The sequence below is a fragment of the Acartia tonsa genome, chromosome 6, assembly GCF_053477335.1.
Source record: "Acartia tonsa isolate MP-2025a chromosome 6, ASM5347733v1, whole genome shotgun sequence".
NCBI classification, from domain to species: Eukaryota; Metazoa; Arthropoda; class Copepoda; order Calanoida; family Acartiidae; genus Acartia; species Acartia tonsa.
The window spans coordinates 3266179-3288985 of record NC_137265.1 but is presented as its reverse complement, the minus strand read 5'-3'; the positions used below and the strand labels follow the sequence as shown (position 1 = coordinate 3288985).

General features: G+C 32.4%; 1 protein-coding gene across 1 annotated transcript in view; it reads right to left on the bottom strand.

Annotated features, from left to right (window-relative positions):
- Positions 1-17397: 17397 nt before the first annotated feature.
- Positions 17398-22807, bottom strand: part of LOC145321597 (uncharacterized) — a 106543-nt gene continuing 101133 nt past the window's right edge. Inside the window, exon 21 of the mRNA XM_080163041.1 lies at positions 17398-18185. The gene's annotated coding sequence lies outside the window, so the exon portion shown is untranslated. The remainder of the gene's footprint in view (positions 18186-22807) is intronic.

Sequence of the window (22807 nt, the reverse complement as noted above, 5' to 3'; positions counted from 1 at the left end):
TATTCAGTTCTGATTCTTTGTTAATTTTAGTTGGTTCTGCCGTTTCAGAGATTCATTTTATGGAAGTTGAAATTATTCTTTGTTTATTATCAAATATACAAATGAAATAATATTATATTTTTTAATACTCATAAATCTAAATTTCATTTTTATTGTTATTTTTTTGTGTTCAGTAAAGCGTGTTATTTAATAGTAGTAAAATTATTTTATATGGCATTAAAAAGCATTCCATGAACAAAAAGTTTAAATTGCAATTGAAACTCAATCATATTTTTTATGTTATTGTTTCATGTATTTTTTCAACGTATTTTTAAGAAAATTTTAAAAGGAACTTTTGTGAAAGAAATTTAACGTGTCTTTATATATTGAAATAAATATTTACAAAAAATCTCAACGACAATTTTTTAAAGAAGGACGTATGGACGTAACCTAGATACAGATTAGCTGCGCTACTTAATAACCTTCCAGGACTACGGTGCAGCTTTATTTTTAACTAGCGGATGTACTCCTAGCATCTAGGCCACTTTATTTTAAGGGGTTGGTAATAGGCAAAAACATAGGCTAAAACTAGTCAAAAACTTAAATGTTCCAAGAAATTAAAATAGCCTAATACCATCCCATTACAAATGTGAAGCTTCCCTAAAGTAGAGTACTCCTAATAAGTAACTGTAAAATCAAGAAATATAACAAAATTAGATTTAAATTCTATTTTAAAAAAGTTTTATATATGTTCCAAATGGTTAGAGAAAATCAATCAAAACTTGTGAAGCATATATCCGCTAATTTCTTACTTATTTGATAGACAACTTACACACTAAGTATTTTAAGAACTAAATTTGATCGGCTGCGCCTCTAGCCTTTTTGGTGGAGTTTTCGCTCTTATGGAAGTGTATTAATTAGATTTTAGGGGGATTTCATTGTTTTAGAAGACAAAAATGAAAATTGAAATTATACCAACGTTTAGTAGTTTACGAGATCTTATGAAATTGTTCTTTTTTAAATTTTACTATATCAAGATAGAAATATTTTAATTAAGAAATGATCAAGGCAAATCCTTATAATAAAGTAAAAGGATGTTTGTTTGTTTGTACCGAAGGATCTCGCTAAGCGCTAAACCGAGTGGGTTCTTTTTAACAGGGTAGCTTCTCATAGGTCCTGGGAAGGTTTATAATGATTTTGGGGGAGGATACCACCACCCTCCCAAGAGAAATCTCCCCTAGAAAAAAATTAAAATCCCCCCACAAAAAAATTAGACTATTATAATTTTTTTACTTTTTAAAAAATCTTAAGTTAAAATAATTGGTTTTGGGATTCAACTCCCCTCCTTAAGAGGCCTCTAGGGACATAACCACTAGTAATTAAAAAAGAAATAGATAAAAAAAATTTGAAATTGAAATATTGACAGACAAACGAACATATCAACGTTGAGGAGTAGCTCATCCACAAGGATGCAAACCCATTTATAGCAAGGATCTAAAGAGATAAGATAATGGCCACTAAATTGGTGTACATCCCCAATGATGATACACAAAATTACTTCTTCTGTAGATTAAAATTAGTAATTGAAACGTTTGGTCAATCATCTTAATGAACCAACGAATAAAAACTCATTAAAGTCCCCAAAGTTGTCAAGCCAACGAATTAGAAAACTTTGTTATAAAACTTTGGGAACTAGTGTAATAAATAGCCCATTGTACCCTCCCTCCCTGCTATTTATAGATATAATTAAAACAAAATGTAAAGCCCTTATCTAATCTTTTATTTCCAGTAATTAATCATTATATTTTGAATAAGGATAAAGAGAGTGCTATCAGGAATCTAAAGGGATAAGACAATGGCCAAATAAATTATGTGTATCAACAATGGTGATTATGGTATCAACAATTATCCATTCTGCAGATAACAATTAGTGGTTGACACATTTGAACACTAAATTTAATTAACCAACCAATCAAATTCAATAATGGTCCCCGAAGTTGTTGAGACAACGAATAAGAAAGCGATATTATGAAACTTTGGGAACTAGTGTAATAGATTGCCCATTGCCCCCTTCCTGTAGTGCTATATAGCCATTTATTTTCAAAGCAAGGATGATAACTTTCATAAAAGATAAGCTCAATAAATAGGACAAAGTTGAATATAAGAGTCTTGACATTCTAAACTTTTATGCCATTGATAGGCTCGTCCTATGAATCACAATTCCAAATAAATTTAATAAAATAATATTATCATACCATGTTAAATTTTGAGTGTAAAATTAGTTTGATATCAGCAAGTTTCTTTGCTACCCTATTTATCACAGGAATCTTCATACAATTCGTACCAAATTGAATAACAAACCTTACAGACAGAGGGATAGAAACCTTAGAATTGTAGAAAAACTTCTCCAATTAAGGATAAAGAAAGTGTCATTACCAATTGTTTTGAAATGGGATAATCTAAAAGTTAAAGATAGGATGGGGCTTTGGTTGTCCATGGAATGGATATGGTATGTTTTCAAACTTGTTTAAATATCTTTTTCAAATTTTTATAGCGTGCAAGTGTTTTTTCCCTAATTGATTCTTTTCCTAACTGATAGTGTAGACGTTTTTTATTTTGAAAATAAAACAGTTTTTTTATTTGCCAAAAAAAGGTGTACTTATACATATTTCTTGATTATCCGTGGAATCAGTCAAACAATTTCTAAGCATCTTGCATAATAGAACTCCTGTAGGGAAGGCAGTTGTTACAATTTTACAAAGATACCAAATATTGGTTGTCTGTGTGTGTGTGTGTTTGTGCCTGTGTGTGTGCGCTCATTACGCCACAGTGGAGCGGCAAAGTGTCTGTGTTGTCAGCTGGTGTTTGTTCTTCTTACATCATTTGACCGCCCGCCACCCACTTTCTCCCCTCCCCTTGTCAACCTTCCCCATCTGTAACCAGATAACATGGGGTACACAATGGTTTTGTGTGAAAAAGGGGAAAGTGAGTTGCATCACCTGTTTCAGGCACCTGCTCTAAGCCAACTAAAGCCGTAAAGAGATTGTATGCAGGAATGCACGGACTGGACAATGACGGTTATCGTAATTTACAATTTTTTTCCCCTTATAAACTGTAATACTTTTGATATTGTTGTATTCTTGAACAGGATTAAGATTAATTTATCAGCCATTGTCCTATTCCAGTATCCCTGAAAGATCTAGAACTTAGGGAGAAAGGAAAATATTTTTGTATAAAGGGGTCAAAGGATTCTAGGCCTGACTTATTTCATGCTACTATTTAAAAATGGTGCTAATTTAACAATTGGTCTTTAAAAGGGTATGTATTAGAAAGTCCATTAGCTAATACCCAGGGAGGGAGGGGACAATAGGCTGTTTATTACACCAGTTCCTAAAATTTTGTAATAACGTTTTCTTATTTCTTAGTAAGCTTTGATTAGTTGGTTCATTATGTTGTGTGTTCAAACGTTTAAACCATTTATTGTAATCCACAGAATGGGTAAGTTTGTGTTTCATCATTGAGGATTTACATCAATTTATCGGCTATTGTCGTATCCCTTTAGATCCCTGACTAATACTTCTAACTTTTTAACAGGTCAAAATACAAACTAAAAATATTTAATAAATAATTTTCCAATGCCATGAAATAGATAGTTACAACCGTTTCTTCGCAGGAATTATCATTTGCTACTATAGACATAATTTAATACATTAGAAATAAAGACAGATTAATTAAAGGTCCAATATCCTGGGAGGTAGGGGACATTAGGCTGTAAAATTACGCAGGTACCCAAAGTTTTATGACTCAAAAACTTTGCGTACTTTTATTGAAATTTGATTAGTTGGTTCCATTCTTTAAGTGTCTTAACTTTTAAACCAATAATTTTGATATGCGCAGAAGTGGTTGTGCCCTTTCGCCCATTGTCCTATCCCTCAAATTTATTGCAAATTATTAATGACTAGCGGCTACGCCCCTAGAAGCCTCTAGGGGCACTGCACTGGTTGAAGAAGAAAAAGTCTGCCTCATCCTATTTTAAGATTTAGTTTCAAAAGAGTTCTAAAATTTTTTTGGGGGGGAGAGGGTGTGAAGACTCCCTCTCGAGAAATATTTTAAACCTTCCCAGGATCTATAAGAAGTTTCACTGTAAAGGAGAATAATATCGGTACAGCGGTTAGCGAGATCCTTCGGGACAGACAAAAAACGCTTACTACTTTATATAATAGGATAATTTATATTGCTCTCCAAAAGTTGAAGATTAAAAACTAAATAAGCACTTGAATCTGTTAATACCTAACATCTCTGATCAGCCATACTTAGACACCATGGATCTAAAGGGATAAGACAATGGCCGATATATTGATAATGATAAACAAAATAAACCCTTCTCTAGATTACAATTAGGGGTTGAAACGTTTGGACATTCAACTAAATGAACCAACCAAACAAAATTCAACAAAAGTCCCTAAGGTTGTTAAGATAATGAATACGAAAGCTTTTGGGACTAGTGTAATAAACAGCTCAATATCCCCTCCCTCCCTGCTTAGAATCCCCCTCCCCCCCCCCCCCCCAACATGGACCAATTATTACTAATCTATACTTAAACCATCAACCTAAAAAATGACATTTCCCGCTTAACAAACTATAAACAGTTAGCTACCAGGGAGGGAGTGGACAATAAAGTTTAAATTAGTAAGCTCCGTCTGGAACGGATAGCTTTTTAAACTTTGCATGGTGATTCTTGTAGTAGTTAGGTAGGATTTAGAAAGCAACTCTATCATCGTTACCAGAATGTCCGTACGTCCATTTAAAACATGTTGATTTTAAACTTTTTTAACGACAAATTTTTATGTGATAAAATTATCCGATTTATCTGATTTTTGGAATACTGATTCATAGGAAAACAAAGTACAATGATATAAGCGAAGAATCTCTATAATCAAGTCCCAAAAATGTAAGTATGTCCTTAAACATTATCCTGTATTTAAGCATTTTTTTTTATACAAATTTACTTTACAATTTGTTTCGATTTTTACACATTTATAATCGGATTATTCAGTTATTACACTCTACAAGTGTTAATGTTCGTTTGTCCTAACGTTTCAGAGCTTCGCTTTTATGGATGTTGTCATCCTTGTTTAATGATGGATTGATTTATCGTCCATTGTCTCCTCCCTGGCTAGCTGCTAGTTAAGTTGATGTCACGTGCGTTAATTTTTTTGTTAACAAGGATACAACATCCATAAAAGCGAAGCACGGAAACGGTAGGGTAAACGGACATTAACACTTATATAGTGTCAGAACTGAATAATCAGAATATAAATGTATAAGAGTCGAAGCAAAATTGTAAGTAAATTTGTTTTAAAACAGAATAATGTTTATGGACATACTTACATTTTTAGGACTTGATTATAGAGTTGCGTCGCTTATAACATTATACTGTGTTGTCCTAGAAATCAATATAACAAAAATCAGATCAATCGGATGATTAGATAACATAAAAATTTGTTGTTAAAAAAGTAAAAAAATCAACATGTTTAAAATGGACGTACGGACATTTTGGTAATGATTATAGAGTTGCTACGCTTTCTAAATCGTACCTAACTACTAAGGGAATCACCATGAAAAATTTGAAATCGATAGGACAATTCTAACATGCCTAAATTAACGAAAAAAGCTATCCGTGACGGACGTACGGACGGACCAACCCTAAATATAGAAAAGCCTCGCTTTTAAAAATAATAATTAAATTAGTTCTAAATTACCATAACTACAAATTGTATGACCTATTCTGGTTATCTGACAATCATATTTTTAGGTGCGTAGCAACTCTATAAATTCCCCTCTATGTATGACTCAGATTTTTAAGTATTAGAGTATGACAATGGATTTATTATAACTTGGATCTTACACCAGATTTTCATGTTCTCTAATAAAGAGAACCTTTTCGCGGGCTAAAATAAGGATCTTACATATCCCCAACTTTAACCAATCCCCTCCCCACCTAGTGAATAAAAGAACCTACCAATAATTTATTACTACTACCAATTTTATATGACCGACTGTTCTACGCAACAAGGAATTGTTATATTAAATCATCAGGCTTCTATCTTAAATGGTAGCCGAGAAACTTCTTGTCCCACAAAATGTTTCAGACTTGCAGACAAACATTTACAACTATAGAGAAGTTTTTCTATTAATATATGCATTTTATTTTCCTTGCAAAATTATTTGTTAAATGGAAGTATTATCTACCAGTGCAAAATTGTTCTAAAAATATTTAAGATAGGGTAAATTTCTTCATTAGACTATTAAGGACATACTTAATTACTAATTATAGAGTGGCTACACTCTTCTATAAATGATAAACAAGGGTGTGACCTTGCTACTGCAAAATTAGTTTATTATATTCGCATTAAAAACTAACAGCATAGCGTTAATCGTAGTATTCTCAGAGGGAGAAGGAACAATGGGCTGCTTATTACACTAGTCCCTAAAGTTTTTCATATTCGTTGGCTTGACAACTTTGGGGACTTTAGTGAATTTTGATTGATTGATTTATTAAGTTCAGGGTTCAAACGTTTCAATCACAAATCTTACGCTACATTAGGGGTAATTTTGTGTATCATCGTGGGGGATATAAATTTATTTATCGACCATTGTCTTATCCCTTTAGATCCCTTAGTATTCTATAATAAGGCCAAAAGAAAAGGAACAATTTGTTCTGTTGTAATAATTTGCCGCTCTGACAATTTAAAACTTTTTTCTGAAGTGATGTGACACCATTAACAAGAGTATAATTGATGCCTTGTTACAAATTCAAAAAAAAAACAATTGCTCCTGCTGACCAATATAAACCCACAATGGATTACAGGTGGACAAAACGATAATTTTTTTTACATTCAATCACAAAAACAAATAGTCTATAATGTTTTCAATCATTAGAGAAAACTTGTATTTCTTTGGCTGAAATGATTTAGCTAAGCATTTAAATCAATAAAAAATATATAAATAAACTTAGTGATTAACACAGTATATTTAAACATTCATGACAAGTCCGTCCAGCATTAGTTTGTTCATTAAAAATATATATTTTTCAAATGAGTTATCTTTAACGAACAAAGAATCCTACTTCGTAATAAAGAAGAGTTTTGGCACAAAATAAAGTTGTGCATAATAGGTTTCATAATATTCCAACAATGATCTTGCATCTTATCTTGAGGAAGAAGATATGACATAAGACGATTTAAATTAAAGTACACCCCCAATGTTAGTCACCAAAATTACCTCTCTGCAACCAACCAATCAAAATTCAGTATGAGTTTTTAAGCCATCGTGTTTGGGCTCCAGTATGATTAACAATACAAAGTCCCCTCCAGGGAGAAAGGGAGGGGACAATGGATCGAATATTCAATTTTTAGGAGTCTCAGACTTTGGGTACTAACTTAAAGGGAATGTACAAGAATTTAGCAGTTTCTGACTGACTTTGGGTACTAGCGCAACAAATGCCGCAACTCGTGTGTTAGTTTTGAATATTGCAGACAAGTATCAATAAACTTAATTTGTTATGAAGTGGCTGGTTTTAACAATTTTTTTCTCTCCAGAACATATAAATTCATAGATTAAAACTTTATTGTGATGTTTGTTTAATAACCATTCAAAGAACCCAATTAAATTTTGGATGAACTGAATTATAGTTTCCGAAAGTGTGCGTAGCTTCCGCGTCCTATCTCAATATTTGCTACTAGCTAAAAAAGCTTCAAACTTTTAAAAAATCTAAATTTGAAAAATTTCAATTTTTGAATGTATGATGTATAAATCGTTTATGCATTAAATCGCTTTTCCATTTAGGAAACTAGGGCTCGAATAGGAAATCCATTTTCAGCTGATCAAATTTTGGGTTATGGGGCTATGGGTTAAATGGGTTCCAGGGAGATTTTTATAGTTATTAATTACAGAATGATTATGTCAGTCTGATGTGCTTGTAATCTTATTTTCAAATGAATGCTTTTTTCTTGGAACTCTTTTCTTTTTTATAGTTTTCTGTATTGTATTAACAATCCCTTTATAATTTCCTTCATATTGTCTGGATTAATCTGGATTTCATAGTCTTTCAGCGATAACTCTTAAATTGAATTAATTGCCCATTGTCCCCTCCCCTACTCCCTGGTCTCCTCCCTCCCTATCTTGCACAAGAAATAAAATTTCAGTCCATTGTGAATTATACAAGATGTGAGGAAGTTAGATAAAGTGGATGGCAGATGCTAAGAGACGTTACTTAAACACTAGACACCACAGAACCTCAGAATTGGGTCGGGTCTCAGTACAGAAACCTGACCTAAAATTATCACAGTTTTTATATCATGGAAAGAAAACAAAGTAGCGGGTTTCGTCGTATTTTCACAGTAGCTTTTGATAGGTTATTTTAGGTCAGGTAAATGTTAATGATTGCACCGCATGGTTAGGAAATTGGCCCCGCAGGAGCGAAATAGGAGAAAAGCGAAGATGATTCAAGTCCCTTAACAGATTATGACGTCATACGATAGAATAGCCAATGAGAGGCCAGTATACACTGTAATTGACCAATGGTAAAATTTATGCTAGCCTCTCATTGCTTATTTTATCGTATGACGTCATAATCTGTGGAGGAATTTTAAAATCATCTCCGAGAAAAGCTACTGTGAAAATACGCCGAAACCCACTACTTCGTTTCTTTCCAAGATCCAAGTTTTTTTTTAATTTGATTACCCGTCCAAAATATGAAGTCTGTTACTTTCAATACTTTTTGGATAATTTTTTCATATTTTATAATCAGGTTCCTGTACTAGAACACAAACAAATCCTTAGGTCCCTCAAATAGACAGTTATTATGGGGTTAACAAACCAAACGTCCCTGGACAAAAAAACAAAACAATAATGATTAGGGTGAGTTATTGCCTTTGAAGAAAAACTTTTTTGGCTCTTAGTACTAGTAGAACAAGGTTGACAACATCCATAAAAGCATTAACATTAACATTTGTATAGTGTCAGAACTGAAAAATCAGAATTTTATTGAATAAGAGTCAAAGCATAATTGTGAGTAAATTTGTTGAAAAACTTCTTGATACAGGATAATGTCCATAGACATACTTACATTTTGGACTTAATTATAGAGTTTCTTCGCTTATAACATTACACTTTGTTGTCCCAGAAATTAATATACCAAAAATCAGATCAATCGGATGATTAGATCACATGAAAATTTGTTGTTAAAAAAGTAAAAAAATCAACATGTTTAAAATGAACATACGGACATTCTGGTAACGATTATAGAGTTGCTACGCTTTCTAAATCGTACCTAACTACTACAGGAATCACCATGCAAAGTTTGAAATCGATAGGACAATTCTAACATGCCTAAATTAACGAATAAAAGCTAACTATCTCGGACGGACGTACGGACGGATGTACGGACCGACCCTAATTATAGAAAAGCTTCGCTTTTAACAATAAACAAAGTCTTACTACTTCATATACATTTTAAATAAACTTAGGTAATCTTAATGTTGCTTATTTTGAATGTAATAAAATTCTAATTCAATCTTTTCAAGGATAAATGCATTTTAAAAGTCCGTACGTAGCGGATAGCACTTATTTGTTAGTACATGCATGATAGAATTGTTTTATTGATTTTAAACTTTGCATTTTGATTCCTTCAAAAGTTAAGTACCATTTAGAAAGCATAGTAACTCTATAGTCGTTGCCAGAAAGTCTGAACGTCCATTAAAAACATGCTGATTTTTTATTTTTTTGACAAAATTTTTTTATGTGATATAATTTCCCTATTCATCTCGTTACTGAAATACTGATTCCTAGGACAACATAGTACAATAATCAAATCCTAAAAATGAATGTATACACTTTTACAGTATCCTGTATTTAGCAATTTCGCAACAAATTTATAGAGAATTTTCTTTAAACTTATATATTAATGTTCTGTTTGTTGAGTTCTGACAATCTACAAGTGTAAATATTTGTTTTTCCTACAGTTTCAAAGCTTAGCTTTTATGGATGTTGTCATCCTTGTTTTTAATATAATAACTTTAAAATCTTAAACTTAACAAAGTAATGAAAAAAAATTTATTAACCGACAATGAAGAAAGTCTAAGTAAATCTTTATCTAAATTGCATAAATATGACAATTATTTTAAATATATTAAACTTTTAGCTTGGCTTGTGTGAATAAATTCCAATTTTAACATAAATCATACTAAATATTAAAACTGACCTTTCTTGACCCTTTTACAAAGATAAATTGACCACAAAAATTTCCCTAAACACCCTCCCCCCCCTAAGAAAACCCCCACTGGGAGGGCAGATGCCCCCTGGATTACAACACCCCCCCTACCCCTCACCATTGAAGCCCCCTTTTTTATGCAATTTCCTTATTATTAAAAGAAAAACTTTTCTACATTTCATGTCCATAACTATTAGCTCTGATCATAAATGAAATTTGGAATCGTCCTGTAGATTAAAACCTTTTTACAAAGATTCCTGTAACGATACATATATATATGTACATAATCTTGAAAGACAATTTTTGTCCGTAACTATTACCTCTGATCGTGAATTTAAAAGTTTGAAAGAAGGTGTATCAACTTTTTTGCTTTTTATTTAAGATAGCTAGCCGGCTCTTTCAGTAAGTAGTAGATGTAAAATTTTTCATAGAATTCAGATATGCAATCGTTTTTTTTGTAGACCTCTTATTTTTAAAGTAATTTAAGTTTTTTAAAAAAATAATTAAGTCGGTTTTAAGGTACTAAAACGCAACAAAATAAAAGAAGAAAATAGCCAGTATGAACAAAAATAGTAAGATCTTTAATTTGACACCTTACTTTTAAAATTCTGTTGAGTAATTGTTGAAGAAATCTATTTTTTTAACCTCGGTTTAATCAAAACATTAAACCTAAATATTTTCCCATACAGACATAAAAAATATGGGTTCATATATACCATTAGAATGAGAAAAATAATATGAATCCAATCTAAGCCAAATTGAAAAAGTTTTATAAAAATTGTAATAAAAAATAGAAAAAATAAAAAGTTTATTTTAAGAATTGTAACTACTAAACTAGCCAATCACAAATTGCAAAAATTGACGAATCAGGAAGCTTAACCTATAAAATTAACCTATAGAATTGCCAGAAAAAAAGGAGAACGTTCATACAATATATACAATAGATACTACAATAAATATAGTGATATTAAAGAACAAGTAAAGAATGAAAAATTATAAACAAATATGCATCAGTCTGTTTATAAACTTCAAAACAATGCAGTTAAAAATACATTATTGTTTCTTGTGTTTAAAAAATATCTGCTACATTGCATTGTCTTTTGTTTAGGTTTTGTTCAGGTTTGGTTCAAGCTAACCCTTTAAAGCCGAAAATTATGATTCTTAAAATAAACTTTTTTTTTATTATAGTTTTATAAAACTTTTTCAATTTTGTTCATACTGGCCATTTTCTTCTTTTATTTTGTTGCGTTTTAGTACCTTAAAACCGACTTAATTATTTTTTTTAAAAACTTAAATTACTTAAAAAATAAGAGGTCTACAAAAAAAACGATTGCATATCTGAATTCTATGAAAAATTTTACATCTACTACTTACTGAAAGAGCCGGCTAGCTATCTTAAATAAAAAGCAAAAAAGTTGATACACCTTCTTTGGGATCATCCAATAGATTTAAACCTTTCACGAAGATTCCTGTAACTTTAAATATAATCTTAGAAGAGCAGTAAGTTTTTTTTTTTAGTTATTTTGACAAAAATATTAATTTTGATTCCCTTGACGAATTGGCACAATATTACAAACGTAAAATAAATCTTACTGAATAACACTCATATATCATTAACCTAATAAATATATTTATTGTATTTCCAACCTTTGCCTTCATGGACATCATTGTCCTTGTTCAAGATAGTAATCAATAAATTGACTTCTTGTATATTAGAAATTTATACAGAAATGTGAGAAGGGTGGTGGCAGGAAAGAAGAGGACAATGGGCTGTTTATTACACTAGTCCCCAAAGTTGTATTATAACGTTTTCGTATTCGTTGGCTTAACAACTTTGGAGACTTTTTGAATTTTGATTTCGTTGGTTCACTAAGTTGAGTGTCTAAATGTTTCAACCACTATTTATTATCTACAGAGGGGGTTCTTTGTGTCATCATTGGGGATGTGCATCAATTTATCGGCCATTGTCTTATCACTTTAGATACCTGATACAGATATAATTATGAAAAATTAATATAAGTATACCACACTTTCATAGGGGGGATGAGGGGTTTTGTACGCCCCTTTACATATTACAGTATATTTTCTAATCAGTATTTACATTTGAAATAACCCTTAACGTTTGGGTTGCAGAGTGAGTTGTCGATATTTTCGGTGCGCTTCGTGCACCACTTTACAAAACCAGGATTCATTTCCTAAAATTACAGCGTTAGGTTTCGTGATTATTTGTTGAGCATATTTATGTTTTTCAGCAACAAAGTCCTAAGCATGTTGGAAAAAGGGACATTAATAAAGTATTAAATACGATTAGATTCGACCCTAGCCTCTAGGGGCTTCGATAAAAGATCGGTGTCAGGAGTTTTCCCCAACATTTGCTTTTAGTTTTTTTTCTCACTATTTTTGCTCGGGAGCTATTTTCATAGGAAGGATTTAAGCTTCTCGACGGACAGTCAGATGTTTGATTTGCAGGAAAATCTTTACGAAAAAGAATCAGCAGTATCTTTAAAAATCACAGAAAATGATATGTCTCCTTTAAGACGAATAAAAAGGGTTAGCCATTGACTGACGTATAAAGTTATCTAAGTAGTAGTAGTAATCGCACATTCACAAAAAGAAAGGGGTGCGTGCGTGCAAGATACGCCAAACAAGGGTGGTTTTCTCCATAAACAGCGCAGCTAAATCAAACTAACAATTTATCATCCTTATAATAAAGTAACAGGATGTTTGTCTGTCTGTGTGTCTGTACTTAAGGATCTCGCTAACCGCTAAACCGATCGGGTTTTCCTGAACAGGGTAGCTTCTCATAGGTCCCAGGAAGGTTTATAACTAATTTGAGGGAGGGCACCACCACCCTCCAAAGAGAAATAACAATAAAACTGATTTTTTTTTACATATATAGACTTGAAAGCAACATAAATAGGTAACGTGTTATTTAAAAAAAAACATTTTAAGTGCCACTAGAGGCCTCTAGGGGCGTATCCGCTAGTATTTATATAGAACACTAATGTGTGCGTGGCGTTACAAGCAGGTATCTAAAGGGATAAGACAATGGCCGATAAATTGTTGTACTTCCCCAATTATGATACACAAAGTTACCCGTTCTGTAGATTACAATTGGTGGTTAAAACGTTTAGACACTCAATTTAATGAACTAACCAATCAAAATTCAATTAAAGTCCCCAAAGTTATTATAAAACTTTGGGGACTAGTGTATTAAACAGCCCAATATCCCCTCCCTCCATGCATTAAAAGTCGGACAAATATGATAACATTTTTATGAGTGTGTGTGTGTGTGTGTGTGTGTGTGTGTGTGTGTTGTGTGTGTGTGTGTGTGTGAGGGGGGGGGGAGATATAGAATCTAAATCTTTTTTTTTTAAACTTGTTTAGAGAAGATTTTTAGAGAAAAAGGGGACAATGGGCTGTTTATAACACTAGTCCCCAAAGTTTTAAAATAACTTTTTCATACTCGTTAGCTCAAAAACTTTGGGGCCTTTTAATCGGTTGGATCCTTAAATTGGTTGTTCAAACATTTCAACCGCTAATTTTAATCTATTGATAATTTTATGTATCATCATTGGAAATGTACATCAATTTATCGGCCATTGTCTTATCCCTTTAGATCCCTGCCTAATGATAGAGTAGTTGCTTATGTTTATGGACTGTTTATGGACATACTTACATTTTTAGGAATTGATTATAGTGTTGTTTCGCTTATAATATTGTACTTTGTTGTCCCAGGAATCAGTATACCAAAAATCAGATCAATCAGATTATTTTATCAAATAAAAATTTGTTGTTAAAAAGTAAAAAAATCAACATGTTTAAAATGGACGTACAGACATTCTGGTAAAGATTATAGAGTTGCTACGCTTTCTAAATCGTACCTAACTACTACAGGAATCACCATGCAAAGTTTGAAATCAATAGGACAATTCTAACATGCCTAATTCAACGATAAAAGTTATTCGTTACGGACGGACGGACCGACCCTAATCATAGAAAAGCTTCGCTTTTAAAAACATCTTTGTTCATTGATATATCTTTTTGTCCAAATTATGCACGGATGTAATACAGAGATAAAGAAAATAAACTGTAATCATAATTAATTGATCTTACTTCTAAGTTCCAGGTATATGGGGATATGGCTATACAAGAGAAATTAGTTTTCAAATCCCAATTTGTTTACCTACTAATTTTTCTTACTCCCAATATTTACTAGATAATAATAGCAGAATTATCTATAATACAAAGATGTCTGCCTGTCTGTCCGTCTGTCTGTCCGTCTATCTGTCTGTCTATCCGTCTGTCCCTTAAGATCTTGGTAACCACTGAACCGCTCAGATTCTACTCTTAAGGGTATACACCTATTGGTCCTGTGGTGGTTTTAAGCTATTTTCTTGGGGGATGGGACACCCCTAACCCCCCACCCAAAAAAATGAAATTTCCCCCCCTCAAAAAAAATTGGGGGGGGGGGAAGGAGAGTATGGTTCGGAGCACCAGAAATTTTTTTTATTTTTTATTTTTTTAAAATACCTCATTGGGGAAAGCCCCTAGAGGCTAGGGGTAAATCCGCTAGTATATAAAAACACAGCTATTAATTATAGTCCATTATCCAATCCCTGTATCCATTCCTAAAGCAAACACGTTTTATTTAGAGTTAAGAGGTTTAGAATTTAAATTCAATTTTGTGAATATTAATGCATGGTTCATTTGAATATTAACATTTACAACAATCTATAATACAAAGTAGAACGATGTCTGTCTGTCCGTCTGTCTGTCCGTCTGAAGCTTAAGATCTCAGTAACCGCTGAACCGATTGGGCTCTACTTTTCAGGGATTATACCTACTGGTCCTGTGATGGTTTTAAGCTATTTTCTTTGGGGGTAAGACACCCCCAACCCCCCCAAAAAATGAAAAATACCCCCCCCAAAAAAAAAAAAATTATCTTTTTAAAACTAAAATTAAAATAGTGGGGTCGACTACCCCCCCCAAATTTTTTTTTTTTTTTAATTGGTTTGATTAAACTTCTTGGGGCAAAGCCCCTAGAGGCTAGGGGCGAAGCCGCTAGTCATTTTATAAAATGACGGAATGGTGGGTAATTTGACAGATAAATTAATGTTATAAAAAGGCTGCGCTACTAGAAATAACAAAAATATATTTTTATTTTTATCTTAAATTAGTAAATAAATTTTCAGACTTTTGAAATTTCAAAATAAACATTAAATGTAAATAATATCTAGAAAATGTCTATTGTCTAACAATGTCAGTTTTAAAGCACATTTTTTATCCCATTTGGACTATTCACTCATACATAGCTGACGAGTGGTTTTAATGAATTATTAAAGAACTAGCGGCTACGCCCCCTAGAGGCCTCTAGTGGCACTTTAAATGTTCGGATTTTTAAAAAATAATAAAACGTAACAGATCTATGTTGCGTTTAAGTCTCTTTACGTTATATTTTCGATTTTTTTGTGATTTCTTTTGGGAGGGTGGTGGTAACCTTCCCCAAAATAGTTATAAAAACCTTCCTGTGACCTATGATAAGCTACCCTGTTAAGGAGAACCAATTCGGTTCAGCGGTTAGCGAGATCCTTCGGTACAAACAGACAGACAGACATCCTGTTACTTTATTATAAGGATATGTGTATCTGCTTGCAGTGTAAATTTAAAGATTCATCTGGATTTAAACCTTCATCTTCAAGATACCGGTTAGATTTGATCCTGTAGAAACACTGAGAGAAGTGATATCGGACTATAAACTATACTGGTACCCAACATTTACTGTTTCACATTCGTTGGCTTAAAAACATTGGACATTTTTAATAATTTTTGATTGGTTGATTCAAACTATAAATGTCCAAACTTATTAACCAATAATTTAATTTGTGGGTAACTTTGTTAATCATTATTGGGTATGAATAATGAATATCAATGAACAGATCATTATTAAATATTTGTTTAAAAACTGTTGAATTTGTTTATTATATTCTATTGTTTTAATCCATAACTAAATTGATTATAAGAATCAAAAGAAAATTAATCAACAATTATATAAGATGTATTAGGATTAAAAATGAGTTAGTTGCTTCGCCCTTAGCCTTCATGGACTACCTAAAGCTAAAAACAGAAAAGAGAATGAGATCCTGTTACTTTTTTATATACTTTGTATTATTGTCGAATTTAATGTTCTAAATATGTATTTATGTACAATCTATCTATCTATAATCCTTATACTAAAGTAACAGGATGTCTGTCTGTGTGTTTGTACCAAAGGATCTCGCTAACCACTGAACCGATCGGGTTCTCCTTAACAGGGTAGCTTCTCATAGGTCCCGGGAAGGTTTATAACTATTTTGGGGGAGGGTACCACCACCCTCCCAAGAGAAATCGCCCCTAGAAAAAAAATAACTAAAATAAAAAATGGCGGGGGGGGGGGGGGCAAAAATAGAAAAGTGAGAAAAGAAAGGGTCATACCTTTGTCACGATATTTTAATAGCAATGACTTCGTAGTGAGCATTACCCATTATAGGCATTACCCATATGTATCGTGCAGGGTATATGACATTTTTAACGTTTTCAGTGTGGCAAGTTGCTGTTAAGTTTCCCTCTAAGATTATTGGGGCTATGTTCCTAGACAAGAAAATAAAGATTATAACAAACCTTTGCCATTAGATTTAAAATTGTAATTATAAATATTTAATGAAATTAAAAATAATTGTAATTTAACAAGGATAACAACATAAATAAAGGGGAACTATAAAACATTAACACTTGTAGAGTGTCAGAACTGAATAAGCAGAATATAAAGTCTAAACAAAATTTAAGTTCATTTTGTTTCAAAATTGCTTAACACAGGATACTGCTTAAGGACTTACTTACATTTATATTAGCTTAAAACACTGTACCATGTTGTTTTAGGAATCATTGTACCTAATATCAATATAGATTCTTTTGTTAAAAGTAAAAAAATGTTTTAAAGAGAAGTATGGACTTTTTGGTACCTATTGATTATAGAGTTGCTAAGCTTGAAATAAATAAGACAATTTTAACATGCTATATTTGACCATAAAAGATATCCGTTACGGAAATACGTAAAGACCAAACTAATTATAAAAATCTTTTCTCATAAAAACAATAAAAACTTTAATAAAAAATGTTTATTTACATAAAAAAAAAACATCACAGAAACATTTTAACATAATATCCTTCACATAAATTAAGATATTGTAAATAACTATGGTGGTATTTTATAATCAAACAAGGATAATAACATGAATTAGTTGCGAATCACAAAAAAATTCATAGAATGACAAACATAAAAAAATGAGTACACATTCAATGGTTTGAAGAGAGGAAGAACAAGAAATTTTAAAATCTAAATTCATATTTAAATAAAAAATCAAATCTACACCGTAGCAGACAAACAGGCAGCCTGCGAAGAAATCGTAATATTTTTAAAAATCAACCAAATATTTTACCTATTTCGGTTACCCATCTTACAAAAGACCATTTAAATGCACGATCTTTGTTTCAAAGGCATCTCCTATTATTATTAATGTCAAGCGCGTAACATAGCAGCAGTATTTCTTTTTTTGACTTGCCGAAAAGTTTAAGGAAATGTAATTTCACCAATTGAACAATAACTAATTACCCCCTGTAACCATTTTAGAAAAAAAAATAGTTTTTAAACCTATGTTTAGTCTTTAATTTTCAGAAAATATATTCAGATCCTATAAAGTATAGCATTGAAGCTGTTATATATAGTAGGTAGCACTATGTAGATTTTCACGTTTGTGACTTTAAAATTCAAGACTAGTGGAGAAATGGTTGAAAATTTCATCTTTATCTTCCTGTTTTCATTAAGTTTATGTGAGAAGGTTTTCTGAGAAAGGTAGAACCACATGAAATTGTAAGCTGCCAAGAATCCATTTTTCTACAAAAAAAATAATACTTAAATAAAATTGCGAATAAAAAGTAGACTTATATCGAGCATTGCACGATGGGGGGGGGGGGGGGGGGGGAGGTGCGGTTCCAATGCCTTACCCCTGCTAAGAATTTTTTTATATTGCTACTAAAACAAGAATGGTTTTCATGCCTTTTAGAAATAAAAAAAAATACTGTCCGTGTGAAGACATACAACCCTTTAACATATTTATGTATATATATATAGAAATTATTCTTATTTATTAATAAAAACCTTACCATAAAAAAAAACATTCTACTAGCGCTATTATAGCCAAAGTTTTTTAGCTAACTTTCTGGCAGCATCCTAGTTTAGGAGTGGAGATACCCGGTATCATGAAAATTAAACCCCCCCCCGGGGGTATGCATCTATTTTGACACCCGGTATGCATCAATTTTGACCCGGTATATATTAATTTGGTCACCCCAATTTTTTTTGCTTAAAACAGACAAATGGGTAATGAACAATATATAGTGGGTCAAAAATAAAGCATACAGGGTACAAAATTAAAGATAGGGGGTAAAAAGATAAAGGGTCAAACATACACCCCCCCCCCCCCGGTATGCATCAATTTTGACCCGGTATATATTAATTTGGTCACCTCAACTTTTTTGCTTAAACAGTCAAATGGGTAATGAACAATGGATAGTGGGTCAAAATAAAAGCATACAGGGTATAAAATTAAAGATACGGGGTAAAAAGATAAAGGGTCAAACATATAGCCCCCCCCCCCCCAGTATGCAACAATTTGGACACCCGGTAAGTGTCAAAATGGATACCCCCCCCCCCTTATAATCCTCGTGTCCATTGAGGTCGTTCCACGCGCGAATTTCCTCTGGACTGAGATTCATCTTTAACCCCAATTCTATTTCAAAAAGGGAAAGGGTTGAATGATAAGGCGATATTCTATTGATAAGGAGGTATATAGTTAGACAACTGCCACTATCCATATGTTGTTTTGTATTAAACTGACTTTATTGTATAATAAAATTGTTTTCTAATATGTGTGTGGTGTAGAATATGTCATTTTTTTACCTAACATTGATGAAAGTTTGTAGGTTTGTGCCTTGTTTTATTTAAAAATTGAGACTCCTAGTGGGAGATTTTGTTACTAATATATAGGGCCTGAAATTTGGCCTGGAATAGCTGAGGCTTCATCCTCAATGGAGTTATGAGATGATTAGACTGCTCAATAAAATGGACCATCTCCTTCCCTTGTCATGTGATGGACACAAAAGAGGCAAGCTATTTGCAATAAAGCAAAAAAATTGGGGTGACCAAATTGATACATACCGGGTCTAAATTGATGCATACGGGGTGTCCAAATTGATGCATACAGGGTGTCAAAATAGATGCATACCGGGGGGGGGGGGGGGTAAATGTTTGACCATCTATCTTAATTTTGTTGGTGTCATAGGAAAATGTTATTATAAAACTTTGGGGACTAGTGTAATAAACAGCCAATTGTCCCTCTCTCTCTATTTCTACTGGTGCAATAAATTCTTATATTAAAGTAACAGGATGTCTAACTGTCTTTCTTTTTCTCAGAGAGAGATGAGACAACGGATTGTTTATTACACTTGTCCCCAAAGTTTTTTTTAATAATGTTTATAAGAGTTTTGGGGACCTGAGAGAATTTTGTTTGGTTGGTTTATATTAAGTTGAGTTTTCAAAGTTTAAACCACTAATCGTAATCTAAAGAAGGTTTAATTTTGTGAATCATGTACATTAATTTATTTTACATTGTCTTATCCCTTTATATACCTACTTTTTTTCTATGCAAGGATCAGCGGACCAATTTGGTTTCTTTAATTCATTGAAGCTTTGGGTTGGTTTTGAGTATTTAAAAGCGAAGCTTTTCTATAATTAGGGTCGGTCCGTCCGTCGGTCCGTCTGTCCATCCGTCCGTCACGGAAAGCTTTTTCGTTAATTTAGACATGTTAGAATTGTCCTATTGATTTCAAATTTTGCATGGTGATGTAGCAACTCTATAATCATTACCAAAATGTCCGTACGCCTATTTTAAACATGTTGATTTTTTTCACTTTTTTAAATATCTTTTTCCGTTCATTTAGGCATGTTAGAATTGTCCTATCGATTTCAAATTTTGCATGGTGATTCCTGTAATAGTTAGGTACTAGTTAGAAAGCGTAGCAACTCTATAATCATTACCAGAATGTCCGTACATCCATTTTAAACATGTTAATTTTTTTACATTTTTAACAACAAATTTGTATGTGACCTAATTATCCGATTGGTCTGATTTTTGGTATACTGATTCCTGGAACAACAAAGTACAATATTATAAGCAAAGCAACTCTATAATCAAGTCCTAAAAATGTCAGTATGTCCATAATCATTATCCTGTATCAAGCAGTTTTTCAACAAATTTACTAACAATTTTGCTTTGACTCTTATACATTCGCATTCTGATTATTCAGTTCTGACATTATACAAGTGTTAATGTCCGTTTGTCCTACCGTTTCAGAGCTTCGCTTTTATGGATGTTGTCATCCTTGTTTAAAAACAATTTCTATAAAAGTACCAAAAGTTTTTGAATACAAAAATAAGGGAGTATGTATTTAAAACTTTAAGCACTAGTATAATTAACAGTCCAATATCCCCTCCCTCCCTGTTTATAATACTGATAACCAGTGGACCTATTGGGTTTTTTTATTCAATAAAGATTTTTCTCGTATTCATTCGAATCCGGTGGATATGAACCGGTTCTCATCAATACGAAAAAACTATGTCTAGCATCGTATTATATCCAGTTTTCTACGAATATAGAAATGTACAATCATAAGATTAAAACTAGTTTTAATCTTATAATTGTACATTCTATATCCGCGGAAAGCCATTTACAATACGATACGAGAAATAACTATGAACAGTATTTTCTTAATTAACAAATCTTTATATAAAAGTAACATAATCAGTGTATATCTGTCTTTGTGTACCGAAGGATCTTGATAACCGCTAAACCGATATCCTTCTCCTTTACAGTGTAGCTTCTCATAGGTCCTGGGAAGGTTCATAACAAAACATAACATAATAAAAAAATACACATATCCTCCCCCCTCCAAAAAAAGATTTTACTTTATCTTTTTAATTTATAATAAACTAGCGACTTCGCCTCTAAGGGCACTTGAGATGGATGGGGAAATTGACCCTCCCCCCTGATTTGAATTTTAGTTTTAAAAAGATGAATTTGGAAAATAAAATGTTTTTTTTAAAGAGTGGTGCGTGGTACTCTTACACAAAATAGTTGTAAACCTTCCCAGGACCTATGAGAAGCTACACTGTAAATGAGAACTATAACGGTTCAATGGTTAGCAAGATCCTTCGGTACACCTAGACATACACAAATCCTTACTTTTTATATAAATAAGAAATGATTATCTAAATTCTTTAATTTAAAAAAACAAATTGGTCCACCGGTTATCATGATTTTGTATATCCGTATCATAAACAGGGAGGGAGGGGACATTGGACTGTAAATTAAACTGGTGCCCAAAGTTTTAGATACATACTCCTTTATTTATGTGCTCAAAAAACTTTTATTAGACAAAGCCCAATCTTTTCTACTTTCGATTCCTATGACGTCATAAAAATGAGGGAGATGAGAGGAGAAGTGGGAAAGAAAACCTTTAAAAAGAGGTGGATAATCTCTCATTTTTATGACGTCACAGGAATCAAAAGTAGGACAGATTGGGCTTTGTCCTTTTTATTATATTCTAATTGGTTGGTTAGCAGTAATGAAACACATAAGGGATCATTTTGTTTATTATTATAAGGGATGTACATCAATTTTTCTTATACTAGCGGCCACGCCCCTAGAGGCCTCTCCCCCAAAATAGTTAAAAACCTTCCCGGGACCTATGAGTAGCGGCCCTGTTAAGGAGAACCCGATCGGTTCAGCAAGATCCTTTGGTACAGACAGACAAACAAACAAACAGACATCCTCTTTATGATAAGGTTTATCTAATCCCTTTAAATAAAAGTAAAATAATTTTATTTCAATAGGACTATTCAATCATCAAATATCGGGACTTTGGTACCCAAAATTATATAACAAGGTTAGTAAAAAACTTTGGGTACTCTTGTTAAATTTTCATTGGTTGATTCTTTTAAGTATCTGATATTAGTGTCTAAACTAACCAACCAATAATTGACATCTACAGAAGATATTATTTTTGTCTATCATCAATGGGTACGTACATCAATTTACTGTCCAAAGTTTTAAATCCCGGACTTTGGACTCTAAATTATACTGGTACCCAAAATTATATAACAACAAAAAACTTTGAGTACTCTTAAATTATTAATGGGTATCCAAATTTTTCACCCAATAATTTTCATCTACACAAGGGGTAATTTTGTCTTTCATCAATGGGTACGAACATCAATTTAACGGCCATTGTCTTATCCCTTTAGATCCATTAGTAAATCTTTATCATATACACACATACATAGACACACACACACACGCACACTCACACACACACACACAAACACACACACACAAACAATCTTTATCAAATATCTTTATTGGATAAACAAAATTAAAAACAAGGATGACAACATCCATA